Genomic DNA, 23,992 nt, shown 5'->3' with positions numbered 1-23,992 from the left:
ACTGGATAAGAAATTTGTGAGAAAAATTTTGGCCAGGCGCGGTGGCTCACGCCTGTAATCCTAGCACTCTGGGAGGCCGAGGCGGGTGGATTGCTCAAGGTCAGGAGTTCGAGACCAGCCTGAGCGAGACCCCGTCTCTACTAAAAATAGAAAGACATTATATGGACACCTAAAAATCTATATAGAAAAAATTAGCCGGGCATAGTGGCGCATGCCTGTAGTCCCAGCTACTCGGGAGGCTGAGGCAGTAGGATCGCTTAAGCCCAGGAGTTTGAGGTTGCTGTGAGCTAAGCTGACGCCACGGCACTCACTCTAGCCTGGGCAACAAAGTGAGACTCTGTCTCAACAAAAAAAAAAAAAAAAAAGAAATTTGTGAGAAAAATTTACAAATTACAATGTATGGATCCTATTGGGACTGTAAAAAACTAAATAATTGGGAGACTTTACTGACTATTTGTTGATTGATATTAAGGATTATTTTTCTTTTCTTTTTAGGCATGATAATTGTCATTTAGTTGCCTTTTTGTTGAAATGTCCTTATATTTTAGAGAGGTATACTAAAACATTACAGATGAAATGATGCGATGTCTGTGATTTACTGCAAAATCATCTGCAGGGTGGTGGTGAGTAGTAATACTACAAATGAAATGAGATTGGTCAGAATGCTAATTGTTGAAAATGGTTGATAGGTATGCGAGGCTTTATTATGTTATTCTCTCTACTTTTGTGTGTTTCATAATAAAAAGTTTAAAAAATAAAGAATTGAACCCAAATCCTTTAAAATGTCCCCTTCATGTCTATAGAAATGAGTCATCTTTCTTTTTTAATCACTTCCCATTATAAAAAGAAAGGCAGAGGTATCATTCATAAAAAGGGCAAAGCTTTCATTAATATTTTTTTAACCAGAAAGGGCTCTAAATTTGGTCGATTCCATCGTAACTCAGGTGTCAAGGATAAAGAATGGTTCCAGCACTTCTATCTGTCAGTGTGCACGTGGGAGCATCTTCTGCCCAGTGCAGACACTGCCCTTCCTCTTCCTCTCCTCTTTTCTGTCCTTCACAGCTCTCCTGTCCTTCTCTATGATAACATCTAGGAGCCAAAGAGCCTGGAGGTTGCTTCCCACCAATTTTCAACGCCTGTAGGAGGGAAGCACCCAAGGGTAGATGCTCCCTTCTTCTATGAATCACAGCTGAGAATGAGTCAGAGTTCCGAATACCTACCACTATATCAAAAATACTCAAAACAGGAATAGAAGGACGTGATGAAAGGAAATTATATCTAAACAGACAGTGGCTTTTCTTTGTATGAGTGTGTTTCCTCCTCCCCCTGAAGTAATGCCTGATCACTGCATTTTAGAACCAGAGGAAACCTTTAGAATCTCTGCAATCCATCCCTTCCACTTAACAAAGGAGGAAATTAATACCTAGATAAGCCGGATGACTCAGCCAGAGTGAAAAAACTTGCTATTGACAGAAACTTACTTGTATTTTTAAAACATTCTGGTTAAATGAAAGTAAGAAAGGAAAGAAGGGAGGGAGGGAGAGAGGACTGATGCACAGAACAGCTGATTTCAGCAAAGTTGTCCATACAGTAACGTTATTAAATAAAATTTGATGTACCTATTGGTTTTTGTTCTAAAATTGGAAATACAGTTGGTGGTATAGTCTATGGATGAGCTCAGTTGAAAACAGTTGGTAATTTAAGAGTTAAAGGGGGAGCCTGGAATGCCACTGCCATTGGGCTATAGTACTAGAAACAACAGGACTTGGGACACTTTTCGGCCAATAAAAACAATGACCACGTTTGTAAACACTAGAGACTTTAACTGCCTTATTCCTCATTCCATACCTTGTCCCCATGACAACTGTGCAAGGTAAATTCTACAGATCTCCTCATTGTGTAGCTGTGGAAACACAGGCTCAGAGAGGCTAATAAATCACTCAAGTGTATGTAGAGGGATGGATCTAGGCTATTCTCCCCAATTCGCACTATTAACACCCTCGCTAAGACCACTGGGCATAGTTCTCCAGGTTGATTCTGGCAAAGGAGCCCCAGGTGGAGGAGGTGGGGGGAAGGGAAGGCTGAAATGCAGCCTAGACCTTGCTTACGAAGTATTGGGCTGCCTCTTTCTGGAGGAGGCAGCTTCTTAAGATCCGCACAAAGACACTTTTGTGAGCCAGTGGTGGCCTAAGTCCTTCCCCAGCTAGTTTCCATGCCCTGGGAACTCTTACTCCAAGGAGCCAACAGTCCCAGAATTTTTCCCTTAATTGCTAGTTGCCCAATAGAACCAGAAACGTCATCGTGCATGCTTTCCACAGGGCTTGCTGTGGGCTGTGTTATGATCAGCAGTGTTGCCCGGGCTGGGGTGGGAATGGGCAGTAACTGTAAGTGGGCATGAAGCAACGTGTTGGGTTTATGGAAGTGTTCTAAAACTGGAATGAGGTGAAGGTGGCACAACTGAACAAACTTCATAAAAATAATTCAACTGTTTATTTATAACGAGTGAATTGTATGTATATAAATTATATTTCCATAACCTAATCTTAAAAATGCCATGATCAGATCAGCAATTCCTGAAGTTGGAGTCATTCTATCGAGTCACTCTATAAAGATAAAACATGCCCAAGAATGAATAAGGTCATGATATAATTACGTCGGTGTATGGGATCTAGAGGTTTAAACATCAGAGCTGGCTTCATGGGTTTAGGAGTCCCACTCAGTCACACAGAGCCCTAAGCTCAGGACCCTGGCCTGAGTCAATGACACGTTGCCGTCCATTTTGAAATTGTTAATGATTTCATCTTTGAACTTGTGTTTTGTCACTGAAGACCAACAGGACAATGAGGCATGTGTATGTGCAGAGGAGATACATGCAACATGTGTCCACATCTTGCCACTCCATTGGCTTATGGCATTTAGTGCTCAACATGTGTCCCATGAGCACAGAACTCCAGTGACCCATGATGCGTGGGAGTTCAGCAAGATTCACAGCCAGTGCAAGGTAAGTGTGTTACTTCTACCACTAAGTAGGGGCAAGGGGGGGAATGACAAGCCTCCAAGAGGCCATACTTTCTATTTGAAGCAGAACTTGCTTCAAAAGCAGACATAAGGCAGTGGCACTCTAGTAAACACAAATGACCAAGGGAACCCAACGTTCATTTCCTTCTTGTCTCCTGTTACTTTCCTGCATTAGCCAACCACTTACTGTGAAAATGATGACATCAAAGGAAAGAAAAGATAAAGCAACCTATATAGTTCTTCTTCCTTTCAGGCCTTCTTTCCTTATCAGTAAACTGAAGGTAGAAGCGTTGGTAGAAAGTGCCCAAGAAGTGAATGAAAACAGCTGAGTTAGTTTTGTGCAGTGTGTCCACTGTTCTAAGAGTGAAGTACATATGCATATAAGAGCTCGGAAATGCAAACCGTGTATCAGTGATTCCACTCACGTGAGTTAAACATTCTTACATGTGCATTTAAAGCTGATGCTGCAAGAGATAAAGATGAATGGCAAATTCACGCTAATTTAAAATTTTGTTTTTTCTTTACTTAGAATGGTATTAAATAGCAAATAAAAAAAAACACCATAACAAGTTGAAAGACTATGGAAGAAAGGAAAAGTGTTACATTACAGTACCTGTAACAGCATTTTTTTCCCCACAATTTGAACAAGGGGTACCACATTGTCATTTTGCACCAGGCCTCACAAATTCTGAAGCCAGCCCTTTTAAACCTAACTGTTCAACTTCCTCATTTTACATATGGCAAAACTGAGGCTGGAAAAGATTGCACGGCTTGACCAAGATCACAGTTAGGAGACCCAGCTCCTTCTCCCAGGCCAGTGGTCTTTCTACCCTTCTTCCTTCTGTTAAAAGTCCCCAAAAATAAAGTGGCTTAAAACCTGGGATTCCTATGCAGGATCTCCATTCAGCAAGTTCAAGGAATGATCAAATTAGACATATTCGCTACAAACGGCTCACAGAGGCTTTGAAAGATGGCATTATGGAATTTTGTTTTAAGCAAGTAAACATATTTTCTGAGCCTAGAATTTTCTCCCATCACTAGAGAGCTTAAATAGATTATAAATACAGCATAGAGAGTATTCATGGAAAACCATTACAGTTAAATGTCTATTTGTAAAGCCAGCTGGTTACCAGTTAAATTTCTAAACGAAGGAAAAATAATATGCTTTTTTAAAATATGAGCAGAGAAGGGCCTAGGTCCTGCCCCTTTTCTGATTATTAAAAGCTCTGGGCCCATAATGGATACAGGAATCAGATGACCACACTGGACAGTAAGATCCAAAAGACTTGCTCCTCCTTTGATGTGAGCAACAATCTTGGTAATTGTTGACAGAGAAGTAATACGGCCTGCCCTCTAGTTTTTGAATTCACAAGTAGTAATTATTGTAAGCAAACTCTTAACCACCTTCAGAGAAATCTGTGTTTAAGATCATAAGATGTGATACACAAAAAGAATAAAATAAAAACCTAAATCAATCTGGTTTGGCTTAAAAAGAATCTTCTTGGTTAAACGTGGGCCACTGATTAAATCTCCATATTGCTCTTAATGCTTCGAGTTCCCTCCATAGGTGGTTTATTCATTAACCACACTCTAGTTTCTCTTCTTCCTCTAAACCCTCTCCTTCTGCAGTTTCACAGAACCCATCATCAGCTCCTACAAAGTGGCCGGTAAAATAAACACTAAGTTTTACCGGCCAGGGTGCAGAGAGGGAGTGACAAGCATAATAATTATAGCTAACATTAATTGAGCCCTTTGTATTTGCTGGGCACTGGGCAAAGAGCTTTATGTTCATGATCTCAATGAATCTTCACAACAATTCTATAAGATAGGATTATCTCATTTCAAGATGAGGATACAAAATCCCAGAGAGGTAAGAACTTGCCCCCTAGGTCACACCAAATCTGGAATTCAAAGCCAACCTGACATCGGATACTGAAATGTCTGTGCATTTATTTTTCCCCTCCCCTCTGCCTTTGTCTTCTTACCCTTTTCCCCATCTGGCCCATTCTCATAGCATCCTGATGCTGCAACGTGTTTCATTCAGGCAGTCAAGTGTGGATAGTGATACACTGAACGCACTTTATCCAGGGCCACCATGGGCCAGGGTCTTTGTGGGACTTAGAAGACGGTGCCCTCCTTGGAGCTGATACTGAACAGGATGGATGTACTCCCACTCTCTGCTGGACATCCTGTGGCTGGGCACAACCTCCTTGGTGTACACTGAGACCCTGAGCTCACCCCAGTCATTTTGAATAATGGTCATCTGAATGTCTAGTCATTTTGTATGACAGTGATATGATGATACTTCATGTGATTACTCATGGTCTATTACGTGTTCCTCGGAGGATAAACATGTCATTAAATGGAAATATAAGGTTATTCAGCAAATTCATAGGCTTGTTTCCACAGTCCTTTCTCTGAGCCCCCAACTCCCAGGAGATTGACTGCATAAAGACAGAAGAGTTGGGTGCTGTTGAACAGACTCATTAAATTCAATAACCCTTAATTGGCAGACACGCAGGAGAAAGTTCCATGTGTCTTATATATTAGTGTTCCTGAGAGGGAACAGAACGCAACCATTAGGGAAATAAATTGAATCAATAACACTTTACCTGAACACAATTTAAGCCAGTGGGTAAAGACGAGAACTAAGTCTGCTTTCAAACCACCATCCTGATTCTGACTCCGACGGTAACTTTCCCAGCCAGTCAAGAACTACGCTGCATTCAACTTGTCTGAATCTCCACATAGCCATTCCTGTAGGAAACTGAGTAGTTTCCTTTGTTGTGGGGGAAGCCTTCATCACTATGGAAGTCTCTAGAATTTAAGCAAGGAATCAAATATTTCTGTTCAATGAGAGGGCAAAAAAGAAGCTAGCTATTTGGTATGGCTTGAAATTCTAACATTTCCAGGCAGGCACAATACATATTCTCATTTCAAAGGCAGATGGTTGATATTCATATATTAAATTATATTAGAATCTTGACTTTCAATAAGTAATAGGTCAAGCTATCTTAGCACACCATCAAAATTTGGCAGAGTGCCAAATCAGTGCTTCATAGTTACCATGGACTATAGTAAATTTCCCACCAGTGTTACCCCTGTGAAACCAGCAGCCCTTTTGAGGCTGAATCTCAGAGGCCCACATCATAACAATGGCTGCCATTTTGAATGACATAAATTTGGACTGTGTAAATCCTAGATCAGAAAAAGCCTGGGTGAACCATCACAGTCTTGCTAGTCTCCAATAACTGGATAATAGAGCTATAATTTAGTTTGTAGTGTGTACAGTGAGAATTCCTGGTGGGAATCTGAGCCTCAGAGAATGCAAAGTCAACTCGCTCCTAATAGGAAGTTCCATCGGTGGCAGCAAATCCTCTGTAGTAGCAAGTTTCTTTCAGGATATATTGTGCTAAGATTAAAGGAAAAAGTTTGTGAGAAAAGGAAGCAAGTGTCAAACACACAGCAGATTTATTTTCAGGATTATGTAAAGCACAAAAATAAAAGGACTTCCACCGTGCAGTGTTGTCATGGTTACCTGATCTCTTATCAAAAAGCAGAATCAAGCAGGGAAGGGAAACCTAGAAAAGGCAGTAACCAGAGAGGCCCGCACCTCCACAAGGGCTTTTCATCCGATTGAGGTTGTTTATGAGGGTCCAAAATAAGAGATGACATTTTGCTGTTCTAGATAATTTTTAAAGGAGCTTATTTTGCTATGTAGAATAAGGACTGCATTCTGCGGCGCTTTCTAAAACATGAAAATACGATGGCTAAAACATCATTGTTCACAAGAATTTCTAAATGAACAGAAAAAAGAATGTACCTTTCAAATTTCCTCTCAATGTACTAAAAATAAAAAAAAATATTTTCCCAAACTACACATTTAGTGTCTACGTTGAGTTATTTTCTTAAGAAAGCTTCATTTTTCTCCTCCCAAATATTTTAGAGGATTTTATTTGGAAGCTACCAGTTTAAAAGAGATATTGGCAAATTCTTTTTAGAGATTAAAAAGAAAATCCCCTTGGTTTCCACTTTATAATTAGCACAGAATGGAGGACAATGTGCCACTTCTGTCCTTCCCCCCAGCACCACCTGCCTCCACAAGTGCCATTCCCTTCCCACCGTCACCTCCCCTAACCCTCATAAACCACTGTCCCAGATAAACATTGCTGGGCACAAGCTCTCGCTTTTCCAAATCACAGTCCTATTCTCAACACACCTAACAACAGCTTGCAAAGTGCCCTTCTCTCCAGTGACAGGTAGTCAGAATAGGTACAAGGCCACTAGCTTGAAAAGACCCAGGTTTGGAGAAGAAATGGAAATTTGACCCTATTTATTTCATCTACTTGGGAAAGAGTTGGGGGGAGAAAGCAATAAAACTCAGTCATTTCTTTAACAGCTCAGTCTCTGAATTACTCCCACTTCTCATTTCCCCTGCTAGAAAGACACTAAGCCTAACTGGGTAAACCTTGCAAAGGGGGCAAACAAGTCTTAGACACACAGTGACTTTTGGCTTTTCTCGTAAAGCAAATGAGCTCTCGTTGAGACGCTGCTATAAACTAGACATTATACTAGCTGCATTAGATATAATATTTTATGTTATAGAAATAGCATCCCTGTGAAATAGTGTCCTCATTAAATATGAAAAGGTCCAGAGAAGATAATAACGTGCACCAAGTCACAAAGAGCTCACTTCTAAACTCACTTATTGCACCACCCAACACTAGCGAAGGCAGAGCACGAAGTGGTTTTCATCCAGATTAGTTCTACTCTCTGTGAAATGCTTTGGAAATTTGTAGAATTTATCTTCCAGTTTTATCATTTACATATTAAAACACATTATTTTAAGTTACATCCCTTAAATTTCTATTTTGTATTGCAATTTGTATTTCATATTTTTTGTGTGATTATGTGGATAGATAGGTTACAATACCAACAAACATCATTTCAGAATAGTAAAGAGGTATCTCAAAATATGTGTCATATAAAGGGAGGCTTTGACCCTAAATTGTTACTCCCAGCATAATTGAGAGTTGACTCTAATTTTTCTTTAAAATTGAGATGCAAGCATTTCTCAAGTCTAGACAGAGAAGCCCTTGTTACTAGCTTCTAACTACAAGTTTCTTAAAATAAATGAAGCTTATTTTTAAACAGTCAATGACAGGGGAGAAGAAAAAAAATGCAAATTTATTTGTAAGGTGATATCCCTATCTTTTCACCAGAAAGTCAATTTCTTCAATACATGAACTACTCACCTCTCAAATACTTACTTAGGGCCAGGTACTGAGCCTAGGGCCCCTGGCTCAGGGAGTGAGAGGGTAGACTGCAAAGGGAAGCAACGATTTCAATGCTCGTCCTATGCACAGAGCTAGAAATATGAAATAATTGAGGCTTCATTTAGCCAACAGAGAATGGGACAAGAGGTGGCTTCTCATTCTTGTTTTTGAGTCCCACGCGGCCAAAACCATGAGAGGGAGATTCCCAGGTTATAGTACTTGAAGAGTCTCTAGAATGCTAGCCTATTCTCTGGCCTATACATTCACTTGGGAATTGCTCCAGGGAAACCTGGAGTTTGGCTATTTTAACTAGCAAGCATGTGCAACCAACCCACTTATTCAGTTTTATGTGTGATACAGAGATACTGCCCCTTCCTTCAACTCTTTCAGAAAGAAGAGCTAAAGATAATACCAGAAATAATAAATTCTCCCCCATCTTTCCTTTGTTATTTTGGATCTAGTATCGTTCGACAAGTGCCCTTATTCAATGTGTATACAATATAAGAAGAAACCACAGGATATCTCTAGAACTAAATTGACTTCTCAAAGTTTATTTCTTTTGATAAGAAACCATGTTTTAATGGAGGGAGGAAAATTTATGGTGGGAAGCTGAGGTTTCAAATTTTATTCAGGCTGTATTTTCACTAGAAACAGTATTGTTTTTTCTTTGTAGAATACCAAAAGATTAAATTTCATATTTCAATTCTTGTGAACACTTGAAGATCCAAATCCAACATTAGATGTGTGTGTTTGACCCCGTATCCTCCTTACATTAACAACAAGCTTATACATAAGCATGAAGCAACACACAACCACCCACAGCCAGCACTGACACATGGGACTTACACGCTGTAGAATGGACTTCCTTAATATTTTCAGCACATTCAAATAGGAGAGAATATTAGAAATAAAATAGGGGTCACAATAAGTAATGAGGATGAGATTAGTCTTTAGTACATCTCTATTGTATCCAATTATGGATTTAGACCATTATTCTGGGTTCTGTCCTTATTGAATAAAATCAAAGTGTTTAAAACTGAAATGTAGAAGCTGTATAATTGTGTACACTTAGGAGCTTTTTAAATAAATTCATTTTCCATAAAAGAGGCAGTATGGAGTGATAAATTGTAGGTTAAATAAAAACCCTATCTGGTATGTTTTTAAGGGATTTGATTAGGATGGCCACATCAAAGAACATTTAGTTATCATAAATAGAAAATCGTCTTGGGTCAGCTGGGCAAATTTTAGATAAGCAGTCATGACTGGAATCCAAAGAAAGCTCTGTGTAGACTAAGTCATCTGAACGACCCCTTCAAGGGCACCTCTTCTTATCCTATGAATTCTCCCCTTTGAAACTGATAGGGCTCAAGGTCGACATGAAGTAGTCCAAATGATGTACCCTAAGTGACAAAACAAGTCATTCCCTACAGAAACCTGATAAACACCCGATAGCCTATTGATGAGTTTAGGATGGGATCTAAAAACTGCTAGAACTTGCTTCATAAATGATATGTGCTCAACAGTAAAGCAGGTTTACCTCAGGTGTAAAACAATTTCAAGGTCAAGAAGAAGGCTTCTGGGCTTTCTGAGTAAATCTCCACTGAGCTTCTCGATATCACATGCAATTCCTTTAACACAGGGACAAAGGCGTTTTGTTTGTTTGTTTTCTTTTTACCTACCACAGCTAGAAACAAAAATCTTAAAAATGTAAATGTGAAGGAAAGGTGACACACTGGCATTGATTTGCTTCAGTCAATGTGCAAGTGATAAGTATCGGGAGCTTTCTCAACTCCCTACTCTGTTCTGCCCCCTAAAATAAGAATGTATTAATAGCATTTTTTGCATCTGCCCCCTTGCCCGTGCTCCCTAGACTCCAGCCCCCTCTGAACCTTGAGGCATCAATCATCCCTCTGCTCCCCGATGTTATCAATCTCATTCATTCAGCGTCCTAAGTGCCAAGCACTGTCCCAGGCACCAGGATACTGCAGTGGATAAAACAGACAAAAATCTTTGTCATAAGGGAAAAGATAAGGCAGGGAAGAGGCAATTAAGTGTCAAGGAGAGAATGATGGCATTTTAAATAGGGTGGTCAGAGAAAGTGTCCCTAAGAAGGTGAAATTTAAGCAAAAACTTGCAGGAGGTGAGGGAGGATGCATTCCAGGCAGAGGAGCCAGTGCAAAGGCCCTGAGGTGTGACATGCCTGGAATAGCATGTGTGTGCCCAAGAGATGGACATCAAGAAGGTCAGTGAAATGACTAAAGAGGAGAACCAAGAAATGGCTCAAAAGTGAAATATAATTTCAAGAAGATTTTTTGTTTGCTTATTTGTTTTTAAGATGGAAGAGATCTTAGTGGGTTTATATGCTGATGTAAAAGATCTAACAGAAAGGGAAAACACTGAGAGGAAGAAAAGTGCTGGAGCATGGCCTGGAGCAGACAGAAGTGATGGGATTGAATGGGAAAGAAGGGATTGGCCTTAGCTAGGGGTATGGACAGTGACCCACCCTTTCCACTGACTCTTCCCCCAACCTCTTTTAGCATCTTTTGTCTTTCCTATAGCAAAACTAAGTGCAATAGACTGAATGTGTCCCCCAAAATTCCCTAGGTTAAAACCTAATATCTAATGTGACAGCATTTGGGCTGGGTCCTTAGGGAGAAAATTAGGGTGGAGTCCTCATAAAATACGATTAGTGCCCTTATAAAAGAGACCCCAGAGAGATCCTTTGCCCCTCTGTCATGGGAGGACACAGCAAGAAGTGGCCATGTATGAACCAGGAAGTGAGCCCTCACCAGGGGCTGTCATAGCAGCCTGAACAGACCAGGACAGTGTTACTATAAAGGAAAACTTGAGGTTGGGTAATTAATAAAGAAAAGAGGTTTATTTGGCTCATGGTTCTGCAGGCTGTGCAAGAAGCATGGTGCCAGCATCTGCTTCTGGCGAGGGCTTCAGGAAGATTCCACTCATGGCAGAAAGCGAAGGGCAGCCAGTGTGTGCAGATCACATGGTGATGGAGCAAGAGAGAGAGGGAGAAGGTGCCAAGCTCTTTTCAACAGCCAGCTCTTGGGGGAACTCTCATGGGAACCTATAGAGCAAGAACCCACTCCTTACTATGAGGACAGCACCAAGCCATTCATGAGGGATCCGCCCTCACTACCCAAACACCTCCCACTAGACCCCACCTCCAACATTGGAAATCAAATTTCAAACACCCAAACCATAGCAGATAGTAAGCAATTTTCAATGCATCTAGTTGTGCTCTCTCCTTCCTTAATAGTCTGGTGTCTTTAAAACATTGTTCACATTTGTTCTGCTCCCTTGGTTCCTTTTCACTTGAGACAATATGGCTTCTGTGCACCGGAACTGCCATTAATCAAGGGACTGTTTCCTATCTTTTTTCTTACTGAACCCATCTGACCCTTGGCTGCTTTCCCTTCTAGAAACCCTTTACCCTTTACTGTACCGTGTACCTCTGTTTCTGGGCTAGCCTCTTGGACCTCACCCCCAGACTCCTATTCCTCTGCCTGACACTTCAATTGTTGAGTGCTCAGTTGGGTTTTCTAAACCACCTTCTCATCTGACAAAAGAATATCACTGATGTCAACCCAGTGGAGATTCCAGAGGTTCCATCTAGGAAGAGCTAGAAGATTTGTCTTAATGCTGAGTTTGCAGAGCAGGCTGGCCTCTTTTACTTGCATTCTGTATTTGTTTGGGGAGGCTTAGGGGGTGGTGATGTGTAATAGATTATAGGGGGACTTAATCCCCCCCCATCTCCAGTCACCCTTTGCTCCTTTGCTGCCAGGGCTTCAACTGACACTTACACATATGCCTGTTTTACCCAATAAGTACTAAAGGCACAGTACATTTTCAAAGGTTAGAGAAAATGTTTGAGAAAGGAGGGAGGAAAAGAAAGGCAAAGGAAGGATAAGAGGAAAAGAGAGACAGAGAGGAAAACTGCAAAAGGAAAACAATAAATGTTTAATCAACTGCCTACATATCATGTCCAATGTCAACTACAAATTAACTCATACATGAGTCATATCTTGTACATAAAGTATTTTAATATATTTTTATTCGCTGTGAGGAGGAGCCTCTGAAAGTAAGAGTGATTAGGGTCTATCAAACAGTTACTTACTGAAAATCCAACCAAAAACTTCTTCCTGAGTCCCACACTCTTCCTTCCAGTTGCCTACACAGTCACTCCAATGCCCGCAGGAATCTCAAACACTACACATCCCCAAATAAAATCACCTTTTTTCCCCAATGTGCTTCTACAGTTTATGCAATAGAAATGGCATGGGCTTGAGTCAGCCATTTTTTTTTAGGTTCAAATGTCAACTCTTTGAGTTAGCCATTTTGTGGGAAATAAGAATTTAAAACAGGGTTTTGCCATTTACTAGGAATTGCATTGCAAGAAGGCAAGGAAAAGAGTGCTCACCAGCCAGAGATGTGAGCACATGAAGGCAATAAACTCTGGTGGGGACTATGACAGAAGGTCACAGGATATAATGAATAACAAGAGAAAGACAAGGTCAAAAATGTCTTTGGTGAGGGAACTGGAGAGACTTCTCCCACAGGGTAATAGTAGAGCTTTGTCTAGAACAAGAATGATCCATGCAGCCCAGGATGAGAGGAGGAGAAGGGAAGGGGAGGAGCCTTAGCATGAATTAGCACGATCTCCCAGGACCACCTGCAGATTTCTGGGCACCACAGAGGAGATTGGGAGAGGGGCTTGCATATCTGGTCAGGGATGATGGAAGATCTTGTTTACCTAGAGCCAGAATTTTGATTTTATCCTGAGGCTAAAAGGCAGTCACAGAGAAAATTCAAGCAAAGGACTAAAAATGATCAGATTTGCATTTGAGAAAAATAACTTTGGCAGCCACAGGGGGCATCAATTAAGACCGGATTGGAGGTGGAGAGAATCCTAATAGACTACTGAAAATATCTGGACCAGAGGTGATGAGACTGAATTGAGACAGAAGCAGGGAGAAGGCAAGAAAGGGCTAGTTAGGGCGGTGTTAAAGGCTAAACCTGACAGCCACGCCTGATGTGAAACAAGAGGAAGTTGGACAACAGGACTCCTGGGTCCCCGGCTCAGAGGCTCATCAGACTATTGAGAGGATGAAACGGAATAATGCGTGGCTGGCACGTGGGAGCAGCTCAGCAACATGTTCCTTTCACTCGCTTTTCTCTCTAGGGCTGGCACCGTCACCTACCCAGCAACCGAAGCCGGAAATGTGCAAATAATTCTGGTCTCTCCTCTGTCCTTTACCCTCCACATCCAGAGTCACCCAGAATTTTAGCCACTGAGTGACAAAAGGGAAAGACAGAGACCAAAAGAGGGAAATAATCCTCATGGAGTTTGCAATTCACCTGTGACCTGAGTTTATGGTTTGGAGGCGTGGGCAAGCAGGAGCCCTGGTTCAAGGCGCTTTGTGGCTTGCTCACCTCCAAGGGCTTGCTTAGTGGTGAGTGCTGGGCGAGCTGCAGCCCCGCCACTGTCATGCCAGTCCCCTCCCCTTCCAGCTGGTTCTCTTCCCAATTCCTCAACTCCATTCACTGGCTTCTAAGTTACCAGGTGCTAGCTTGGCTAGCTGCCTAAGCTAGAAATAAATCTGAAAAGGTTAGCCATCCCCTCCCCAAGAGAAAGGGTTAAGAAACGAGATTTTAAACAGAGCTGAGTACAGTTTTGGGTTGTTTTTTGAGGAGGAGGTGTTTTATTTTTATAATTAGTAAGGTCTGGAAAAGGCAAGAGTATTCGGACAGAAAACAGATCCATAGTTGCCACGGACTGGGGGTGCACCGAAGTGGGTTGAGGGAACTTTTGGGGGTGATAGAAATGTTCTATAGCTTCGTTGCAGAGTTAGTTACACAGTTGCCACCTTTTTTTCCAGAAAGCATGAAACTGTACACTAAAAAGCACAAATTTGACTGTATGTAAATTATACCTAATAAACCTGACTTTAATTAAACAAAGGAACAAATAAATAAATCCATAATTAGGTAGTAAGGGCTCAGGAAATGTTTGCTAAGTTGATAGTGAAGGGCAGTGATAAGGCATTAGCTACCAAGGCTGCAGGGAATGTTTGCATTTTAATAAAGGAGTCTCAAAGCTGGAAAAAGCCTTTAAGGCCTCAAGAAGTTAGTCTCTAATAGGATGAATTTTTGTCAAATGCAAAGTATTTTATTACAGTCCAGAGGGAGTGTTCTAGATGAAATGAAAGGCTAGGAGGCAGGAGGTAAGGCCACTTTACCTGTTTCTAAATGTACACACCTCAGAAAGGAGGTAGGCACTCTAAGTGAAGGCGCCCTCCTCTTCCACCATTTACCCCATTTCCAACACAGGAATTTCCAGGATTATCTTCCTGGCCCACAATGTTTGATTCTTATTGGAAAAACAATCCATGTTGACCAGAAGTAAAAAGGTACTACATTTACATTCAGATTGGAGAATGAGAATGAGAATCAGGGCCCCGCGGTGCCGGCGGGGAGCAGGGGCTACATAAAGTCACCCCAGGCTGAAATCTGTCCCTACCCCATCCTACGTGGACCAAGCCAATGCCAGCTTTGAGCTGACCAACTTTCTCCTCTCCTGTACGTGCCAGGCAGGTGCCAGAGGAGTAGAACTGCTGTCAGCCTCCTTCCCCCACTCAGGTCCGCTGACAACTGGGGAACCACGCGGCTGTCTTTGAAAGGGATAGTCTGTCCTGCTCTTCTGTAAATGATCACTTTCCAATCTTAGAATACCGAAGCACCTCAATTTTCTTTTGAATTCACATTCCTCCCTCTGACAGGACAAAGATTCTCTTTTATAGGCCACTCAGAGAACTAATTTCTTTCTAAGCCATTCAAAGCCCGATATGTCAAAGTTTTTATTTTTCTCCTGTCACCTTGGACACTTTTCCCTGTCTCATTTCCCTGGAGCGCGTGTGAGCACCTGTTTGAACCGATGAGATAGCAGCTGTCATCCTTGGCAGCAAAAAGTGGAGGAGTGGGGAGAGTGGGAAGCGTCAGTTTCCGCACTTGCCCCTGGCACAGGAGGGGGCGGTGGGCGAGGGTACCGCTTTTTCCTTTGGTTACCTTCCTCAGTGCTGCCAGAACTGTCCATTCCTCACCCTCCCTGGGTGGTCGTTTAGGAGAAGGAGGCATTTGACTGCTGACCGAGGCCTCCTCTCCTGCAGCTCAGAGGTAGCTGCGGCTCCCCATGTTCCCTCAATCACCTGCCCTGAGACAGTCATTACCCAGCCCTTTCCTCTGCCCCCAGACCACCCCTCCACAATTGAACCCTCTCTCATAACCCCTGAGTTTCCCTGGCACAGCCCTTCTGGGGCTTTCTGAGCCCCTCCCGCTCCTCGCCCCAACAGCAACAAAACACAAGACTCGGCCTGTTAATTGCTTCCTTCCGACCCAGAAGGTAGCTGGTTGACTACACCTGCTGAGACTGTTCTGCCTTCTGCCTGCAGAGTTGATGAAAGGGCTGGACTTCTTTTGAAGTTCAGTAAGAGCTAACATTTATTGAGTGCTTACTATGGGGTCAGGCAGGTTGGTGCTAACCTCAGTTGTGTCCGTTAATCCACATGTGCAAACCAAGCAAGCAGAGAGGTAACAGCTAGTGAGAGACCCGGCTGCCAGTGACACCTGTGAGGGACACATAACCAGGACCACACTAAACTGCCCTAAGCAGCTCACTGGCCCTCCCCACCCTCCCTGCCCCAAATCCCAGGCTGTTCTATTTGTAATTAAGCAGGACGCAATGATAGGGGACACCAAACGCATTTTACTACTCTGCAGGATGTAGGGAACTCTTCTAGAAAGTTCTTTTGTCTGCATAGTCATGTGATTGTATGGACCTACAAAATCAAGGAAATAAAATTGCATAGGAAGGAGTCCAGGGCAGATTACAGACCGTGGAGCTCTGGTGCCCAAGTCTCTTATTTTCATTCTTTGAAGTTGGTAGAAATATAACACTTTAAATGGGCCACGATAATGCAAAAAAATTGCCGCTGTAATAACTGTGAATGTTGTGTTAGGCATTTTTAAAATAGTACTTTTTTGATTGTAAAATTCAAACATCCTTAATGAAAGAAATTTAGAAAATTCAAAAGAATTAAAAATAAATCTTATATATATTTCTATCACCCATAGGTAACCTCCATTAACATATTGGTGGGTTTCCCTTCAGTCTCCTTTCCATATAAATATGTATATGTTTTCTAAGTGGGATGTGTGTGATATAAAAATATTTATATCTGGTTTTCATGTACTTAAATTTTTTGAAAATATAATGGTAGCAAATTATTCAATGAACAATAATTTATTGAATCCTCTCCCCAAAGTTAGACCTTTGCGTTTTCCCCAATTTTTCACTGTTATAAGAAAAGCCATCTTTCTCCTTATTTCCTCAAGATTGTTTACCAGAAATGGAATTACTGTGTCAAAAAGAACTTCTAAAAATTTTTAAAACATTTTTTCCTATATACAATTTAATGGTTCTAAGTATTAGTATAGTTCTTCATATGATTGGATAAAGAAAATGTTGACCTTATACTATTAATAAATATTTAATATAAATATGTTCCTTTTAGCTTCTGATGGCTAAAGCTCTCTTGGTACAATTATCCCATTGACTTCAGTGAACAAATCTTTAAAAAATATAAGAAGGAAAAAGAAAACAGCCAGAAATCATATCCAACTTTGCATGGTATTAGATGTTTGAAGTCTTCAGAAAAACCTTTAGCCGAATTTGTTATGATTAAAGATAAGGTCTTCAGGAACAGAAAAAGATTTTTCCCCCAAATGAGGAATTTCATAAGAAAAATAAGAGGAAGAGAATGTTGAATTTGAAGCGAATGTTAAATTTGAAGAGATTCTTGATGCATTATTTTCTAAAAGCTTTTTAAGATGTCAGCTTCCTGAGGTTTTTATGTTCTGTGCTGCATTTAGCAGGCCAGGTTAAATGCGGACGTTAAAGACTGCCAGGAAGAACACAGTGCTTTGATGAGTCACTGTACTTAACCTTCAATGGTTAGGGAGCCAATTATAAGCTGTGTAGACACTTTCTTTTCTCTTCCTAATAGTTACCCAGATTTATACTCATTGAACATCTCCTTAGGACTTAAAGCAAACGTGGGCAGAAGACATGAAAGAATATAAACCTCAGATCTATTGATTTTGTTATAGTCAACACTAAATGAAGCAGATTATCTGCACGACATGGGCAATACTGATTAGTAGCCCCTACTACCCTGAAGGAACACAGCTGGGTGCTGCAGAGGCAAATCAGTTAGGCAACAGCCACCTGGCCTGGGGATGCTGTGAGGCTGGGCCAGGGAAGACAGAGTATCAGCAGCTGGCTTTGGAAACAGTAGCAATACTCACCATATACTTCACATTTAGGTAATGTATTCTGTAAGTCTCAAAGGGTCTTTACATCCACGTGGTCATTTAGACCTCTTAACACTATAAAGAAGTAATCACCCATGATCCACAGACAGGGGCACAGACCTCAGAGAGTTTAAATGCCTTGCCCAGTATCACAAAGCCTGTGAGCGGCAAGATTAAATATCAAAGCTAGGTGTTCTAACTGCAATACTTGTGAACTCCCCCACTGCCTTCTTACAACAAAATTTTATTGAATACTACTGTGTGCCAGATCCTCCACTAGATAATAGAGGATGGGGGAAAAAGCATAGATCTTTTGTTCAAGGAGCTTAAGACACATCAATGGGGACAGACACAAACTGAAGCTATAATCCTAAATAACAAAGCCACAGCTGAGATATAAATGGTAGGAAGGCACTCTGGACTTCAAGTGTAGCCAAACTGTTTTGTGAGGAAGCAGCCACTTATGTAGTGGTAAGAAGGGACTTTAGACTTATCATGTCTTCTCCCTTCCAGTTCTTGCCTTAAACTCCATAACTATAGACTAATTTTTTTGATAGTACAACATAGGAGATTAAGAACTTGGGCTTCAGGTCAGACAGGTCTAGGTTTAAAACCTGGCTCTGCCTCTGACTAGCTCTTAAGCAAGTTGACGTTGAACGGGTGGCTAGCCCACATGTGGCCTTCTAGGTCCTTAAGTGAGGCCTTTTGACTGAATCCAAATTTTACAGAACAAATCCTTTTATTCTTACTAATACATTTTTGTTCATCTTTTATATTTTTATTTTATTTTTAAAATGAATGTATTTCAAAAACCAAAACATAAAATAAGTTTCAATTAAATAATCCTCCCAGATTGACTGGCACAATTAGAACATTAATAAGCCATGAGGGCTAAATCGATGGCTGCTGGGCTCATGATTTCGTTCTAACCTCCCCAACCTGACTGGCACCGCTATCGCACAAGGCTGGTTGGCGAGAGTTTATGGGGGGTGAGTACACCAATCTGTTATCAGCTTTCGACAACGGTGCACTGTGTTCCTGTTTGAACAGGAATTTGTAAATAGTTGCACAGCTTGACAGTATTTTTTTAATTCTGTCTGTTTAACAGTCCATCATGTCAAAGAAGACCAAGAGAACACTGAAGGAAGAGAACAGATTTTTTAATGAGCATTGGGAATTGCAATATTATCTTGTTTCTGCTAAAGAGAAGATGATTTACTTGCTTTGAGATACTGCAATATCAACAGTAAAGAAATTCAATGCTCAGCAGCATTATAACATTCATAAGGACCACAAATACTTTAAATTAGAGGGAGAGGCACGAAAGGTTGTATTGCAGAAATTAAAAGATGAAAAGCAAAAGCAAAGATAACTCTTTCAAGCAGCAATAAGACCTGGAAATAATGCCACTGAAGTAACTTATAAAGTAGCTTATATACTTGGGGGAAAAGGGAAGCCATTCAGTGATGTAGAAATTGTGAAAGAATGCATTGTTAAAGTTGTATGATGCTTGGACCCTGATAACATTTAAATACAAACAACTGCCTCTTTCAAGGAGAACATAACTGATTGGCAGCAAGAATTAGCCTTCAACTTAAAGGAACAACTTCATGCAATACCTCAAAGGAAAATATGTATTATTCAAGCCCTTTGGATGAACCAACTGATACTATTGACTCAGCACAGGTTTTATACTTCATTTGGGTCATAACAGAAGATTTTCTTTGCTACAAAGAGTTACTTGCTTTTGGGTACTCTTGCCAATAGAACACAGGGAATAGATGTCTTCAACAAACTTCAAGATAAATGTCCTGAAGTTGGACTGAATTTGGTTAATTTAGTGAGTATATGTACAGATGGTGCACCTTCCATGACAGGAAAACATGAAGGGTTTATTGCACAGATTTTAAAAAAAGTATTAACAGATCCATATACTCTCATTTCTTTTCATTGTATCTTGAATCAGCAAAATCTCTGTACTAAAGCTGCTATTTTAAGTGACACTTTGCAACATGTTATAAGTGTTCTTAGCCATATTTGAGCAAATGCAACACAGCATTATCAGTTTCATAACATGCTAAAGTTGAACAATGAGGTATTCAGTGTGGATTTGCTATATCATTCTCAAGTGAATTGGCTATTGCAGTAGGTATTAGCCAAAATTTTATCTCTGTGAGAACAGATACTTAAATTTTTATGAAGAACAGAATCAGTGATGTGAATTATTCAAAGAAGATTTTTATAGGAATATAGCATTTCTGTGTGATATCATGTCAAATCAAAACAACATGAGTATTTCTTTGCAAGGTAGAGTGAAGTCTATATATGATATGTGACAAAAAATCCAAGCATTTTGAAAAAAGCTATCTTTTTTTCAAAAAACTCCCAGGCAGAGCACCCTGCATCTCCCAGGCCCTCCCAACTGCAACATACATTGGTGTCTGTCATTGGAAGAAATAGGACTATTCTAGTCTTTGCAGACTGGCTTTGGCTGGGATCATCAGTCAGCCTATCCAGAGATTCTGGGCAGACCATCTGGTTTGGTCCACATACAAAGCTGCTGAGTCCTTGGGTAGACTGCCTTGGATCTGTGGGGTTGAGCCTGGAGTCTGGAACCACTAGGGAAGACCTAGGGCTTGAGTTGCTAAGATGGACCTGTTGACTGGGTCTATAGGAGCTTTCCTGAAGCCTAGGTCCACAGGGGCCAACTTGGTACTGGGATGAGCCTTGAGCCTGAGTCTGCAAGGGTAAGTCTGGTGCCTGGTTCCATGGGGGCCAGCCTGGTGCTGGGGTGGGCCTAGAGTCGGCATCTACATTCCTACATATATGGGGCCAGTCTGAAGCCTGGGTTTGCAGGGGTAGGCCTGGAGCCTCTGTCCATAGGGCCTGGCCTGGTGCCAGGGTTCTCTGGGCTCTGGTTGAGAATGAAAAAAATGAGTCAACATTTTTCCTGAGCCCCTAGCCAGTAAAATACAAAATAATAATAATAATAATAATAAAATAAAATAAAAATAAAAAAATAAAAAGGCAAAGGTTTGTAAAGGTAGAAATACAACCATCATTATTGGCAGATGACATGATTATGCACATATAAAATCCAAAAGAATCTACAAACTATTAGAACCAATAAATTAACTTAACAAAGTTAAATGGATTCAAATTTAACATACAAAAATCTATTGCATGCTAGATATCACCAAAAAAAGGCTAATTATATTAAAACATAAAACCTTCTACAGTAATATCAACTACTTGGAATCAATCTAAAAGACACTCGAGACATCTGTACTGAAAACTACGAAACATTATTGAGAGAGATTTTAACAGGTCTAAATCAATGGTGGATAGCTCATAATTATGAACTGAAGTTGTGACCATGCCAATTCTCCCCAAAATTGACCTTTTATATTTAAAACAATCCCAATATCGATCCCTGTAGAGTTACATATGTCTGCATACATTTACAAGCTCATTCTAAAATTTATATGGAAATGCAAAAAATTGAGAATACAAAAACCACCCTGAAGAAGAAGAATAAAGCTAGAGGACTTATTCCATTAAATAGCAAATATCAAGACTTATTTTGAAGTTCTAGTAATTAGAACAGTGTGGTACTGAGATAAGAATAGGCAAGTAGATCAATGGAACAGAATAGAATCTAAAAACACATAAAGTTACCAAATTTAAAACAAAGGTGACTCTGCACTGCAGTGCAGAAAGGAAAAATGGTGCTGGGTCAATTGGATATACATATGGAAAAGAAATTAATCTTGACTACTATCTCACACCATACCAAAAAAAAAAAAATCAATTTCAGATGGATTATAGACCTAAATGTCAAATGATTTAGCTTTTTAAACAACATAGAAAAATATCATCATGATAAGCAAAGATTTCTTAAGTAGGGCACAGGAAGCACTTGCCATAAAGGAAAAAACCGATAAATTGAAGTAGTGGAAGAAAGATAAGCCGTTGAGAGCTAGAGTGTTGGGCCAGAGCAGGAATGGCATGTTCGTGGCTTGATCAGAGGCAGATTTACTGGGAAGCTAAGAAAGCTTAAGCTTTAGGGCCCCTCCTTTCCACAGGCCTTTTCCAAGTCCCTGGCAATCTGTTCATATGGCAAACGATTTTTATGAATTGTACAAATCTTAGGCTTCGTACATCCTAGTTCCCTCCCAGGTGATGCTGGCTTCAGTCCCTGTTCCTGCCCCCTGCCATTCTGTCCCTCTGAGCCTAGGCCCAGGCTCTGTTCACTCTGAGCTGCTGGCAGAGCAGGCATCCCCTGAAATCTATTTGCCATCTTTGTAACTCCTTTTGCCCAAAGTTGGGATTGATCCCCACCTTTGATATCTAATCAAATTCCTCATCCGCCACTCCTGGTATCCAATCCTCCTGGCCTGCCTTCAATAAGGACCCCATCGTCAGTCTAGCTAGAGCCACTTGACCCCTGATGTTTCCTCTTAGTGATTTTCCATCCACTGACCTGCCCTGCTCCTTGGCTATAAATCCCTATTTGTCTGTGCTGTATTTGGAATTGAGCTCAGTTAGATCCTGAATCTGTTTTCCCCTGCTGCCGTAGTTTGTTTGTGTTTAATAAAATTTATCTTCACCACTTTAATTAGTGTCCAGCTCTGGTCCTCTTTGACAGGAGTCAGGCAGGACCTGATACCACCAGAATTCTAGAAATGCTTGTGACAAATGGCTGTGACAAAACAAGCTCAGATGCAGGACTGGATACTACTGATATCTAATTATCATTCAACACAAGACCAATTACATATATTACTATTAAACACATGTCCGATTAACTTTGATGACAACCCTGAACTTGCTTGAGATGGGAGTCCTCTTTGGGGTTTTGCTCACTCACTTTGGTAACCCAGTCGTAACTGCCAAAACGGAGAATGTTGCTTTCAAGCTACTTGTTTAAAGTAAGCTGTGTTACTACGGTGTCACAGTTCCCACGCGGTGCTGGAAGTGATTCATTTTCTTGTTAGCATGCGCTATATATACTCCAGAAAAATGAGTTGGCATTCCCAAGAATACCTGATAGAAAAGGACAGAAGTTTTTCTTTCTCTTCCTGTCATCTGAAACTCTTAAATCATAGACAGTGCAACGTGTAGGAAGCTAAAATACTTACTCATGCTTAGAAGCACCTGGCACAACAAGGTTGGGTTTTTGGTTTTTTTCCTGGTATCAAATAGTTAGTCTAACTCCAAAGAAATTTTCTTTATAAAAATAAAACAGTGGTTGGATATCCTTCATCATGCAAGCCAACAAAGAATTACTAAATACCTAAAACAAACACAGTTTCTTCTTTCCCTTAAAGCTTGTTTTTTGATCCTTTGAATGAAAACTTGGGCCAGATAAAAAGGAAGCACAGTGCTACAAGTCATCACCCACAAAATATTTTCTCCTCTCACCTCACAGCTGTAAATACACCTGGGAAAGATGAAGAGAAAGAAGTGGAAGAATGACTTTTTAAAAATCCATCCATTTAAGTAATCTGAGATGAACCAGAGGAGTCACACATGTTAAAAATATATTTCACATCTAAGAGCATTCCCTTTGTGGAAATTGGAATTATGGAAGAATCAATGGTTTACCTTTTGGGGTGGAAGTGGCTGATTTTTGTCTTGAGTACAGCTCAGTTACTGGAGTGCAACTGGGTTTGGCTGGGGAAAGCAGTGAAATTCAGTTCACCTCGTCAGGACAGATCTCTCTAGAACAGAGGCAAGGAACAGGAGGTCAGCAGGAAACATCACAACAGCAAAAATAGATTTTACAAAATATATTTACTTACTCCAAAGAAATATACCCTCACTGCTGCCAGGCTTTCTTAGAAGTTAAATTTTAATATATTCGAACAAGCTTGATGACTGTTTTCTCAGCCCAGAGAAGATTAGAAGAAGCCAAGGAGAAGGTCAGGAAGGGAGAGATTCTCAGAGAAGACACAGTAACAATCTTGGAAAGAGAGAGCTAATCACGCAACATGAAGAGAAGAAATAGAAAAATAAAAGCAAGCAAACAAAAAAAGACAGAAGAGCTCAAAACCCATAACAGCGTGGGGAAAAGAACCTCCCTGTCTCGATAGCTTTGCAGCCGTGTCAAGGCAGAAAGCCATCACTAGTAATAATAATGTGACCTTAGATACAAAGATAGCAACGCGTGTTGCTAACACAAAGTGTTCCGTGGTAAAGTCAGTATGGAAAATACTGCATTAAATGAAAGTAAACTGGTTTCTTTACAACTTCCCCTAACCTTTAAGATGCTAAAGTCGTATGTCATGACTTTTCAAGAGGGACATATGAAA

Source organism: Eulemur rufifrons, chromosome 4, assembly GCF_041146395.1.
Source record: "Eulemur rufifrons isolate Redbay chromosome 4, OSU_ERuf_1, whole genome shotgun sequence".
Taxonomy (NCBI): domain Eukaryota; kingdom Metazoa; phylum Chordata; class Mammalia; order Primates; family Lemuridae; genus Eulemur; species Eulemur rufifrons.
The sequence above is the reverse complement of the archived record's forward strand: the minus strand, read 5'-3'. Positions refer to the sequence as shown.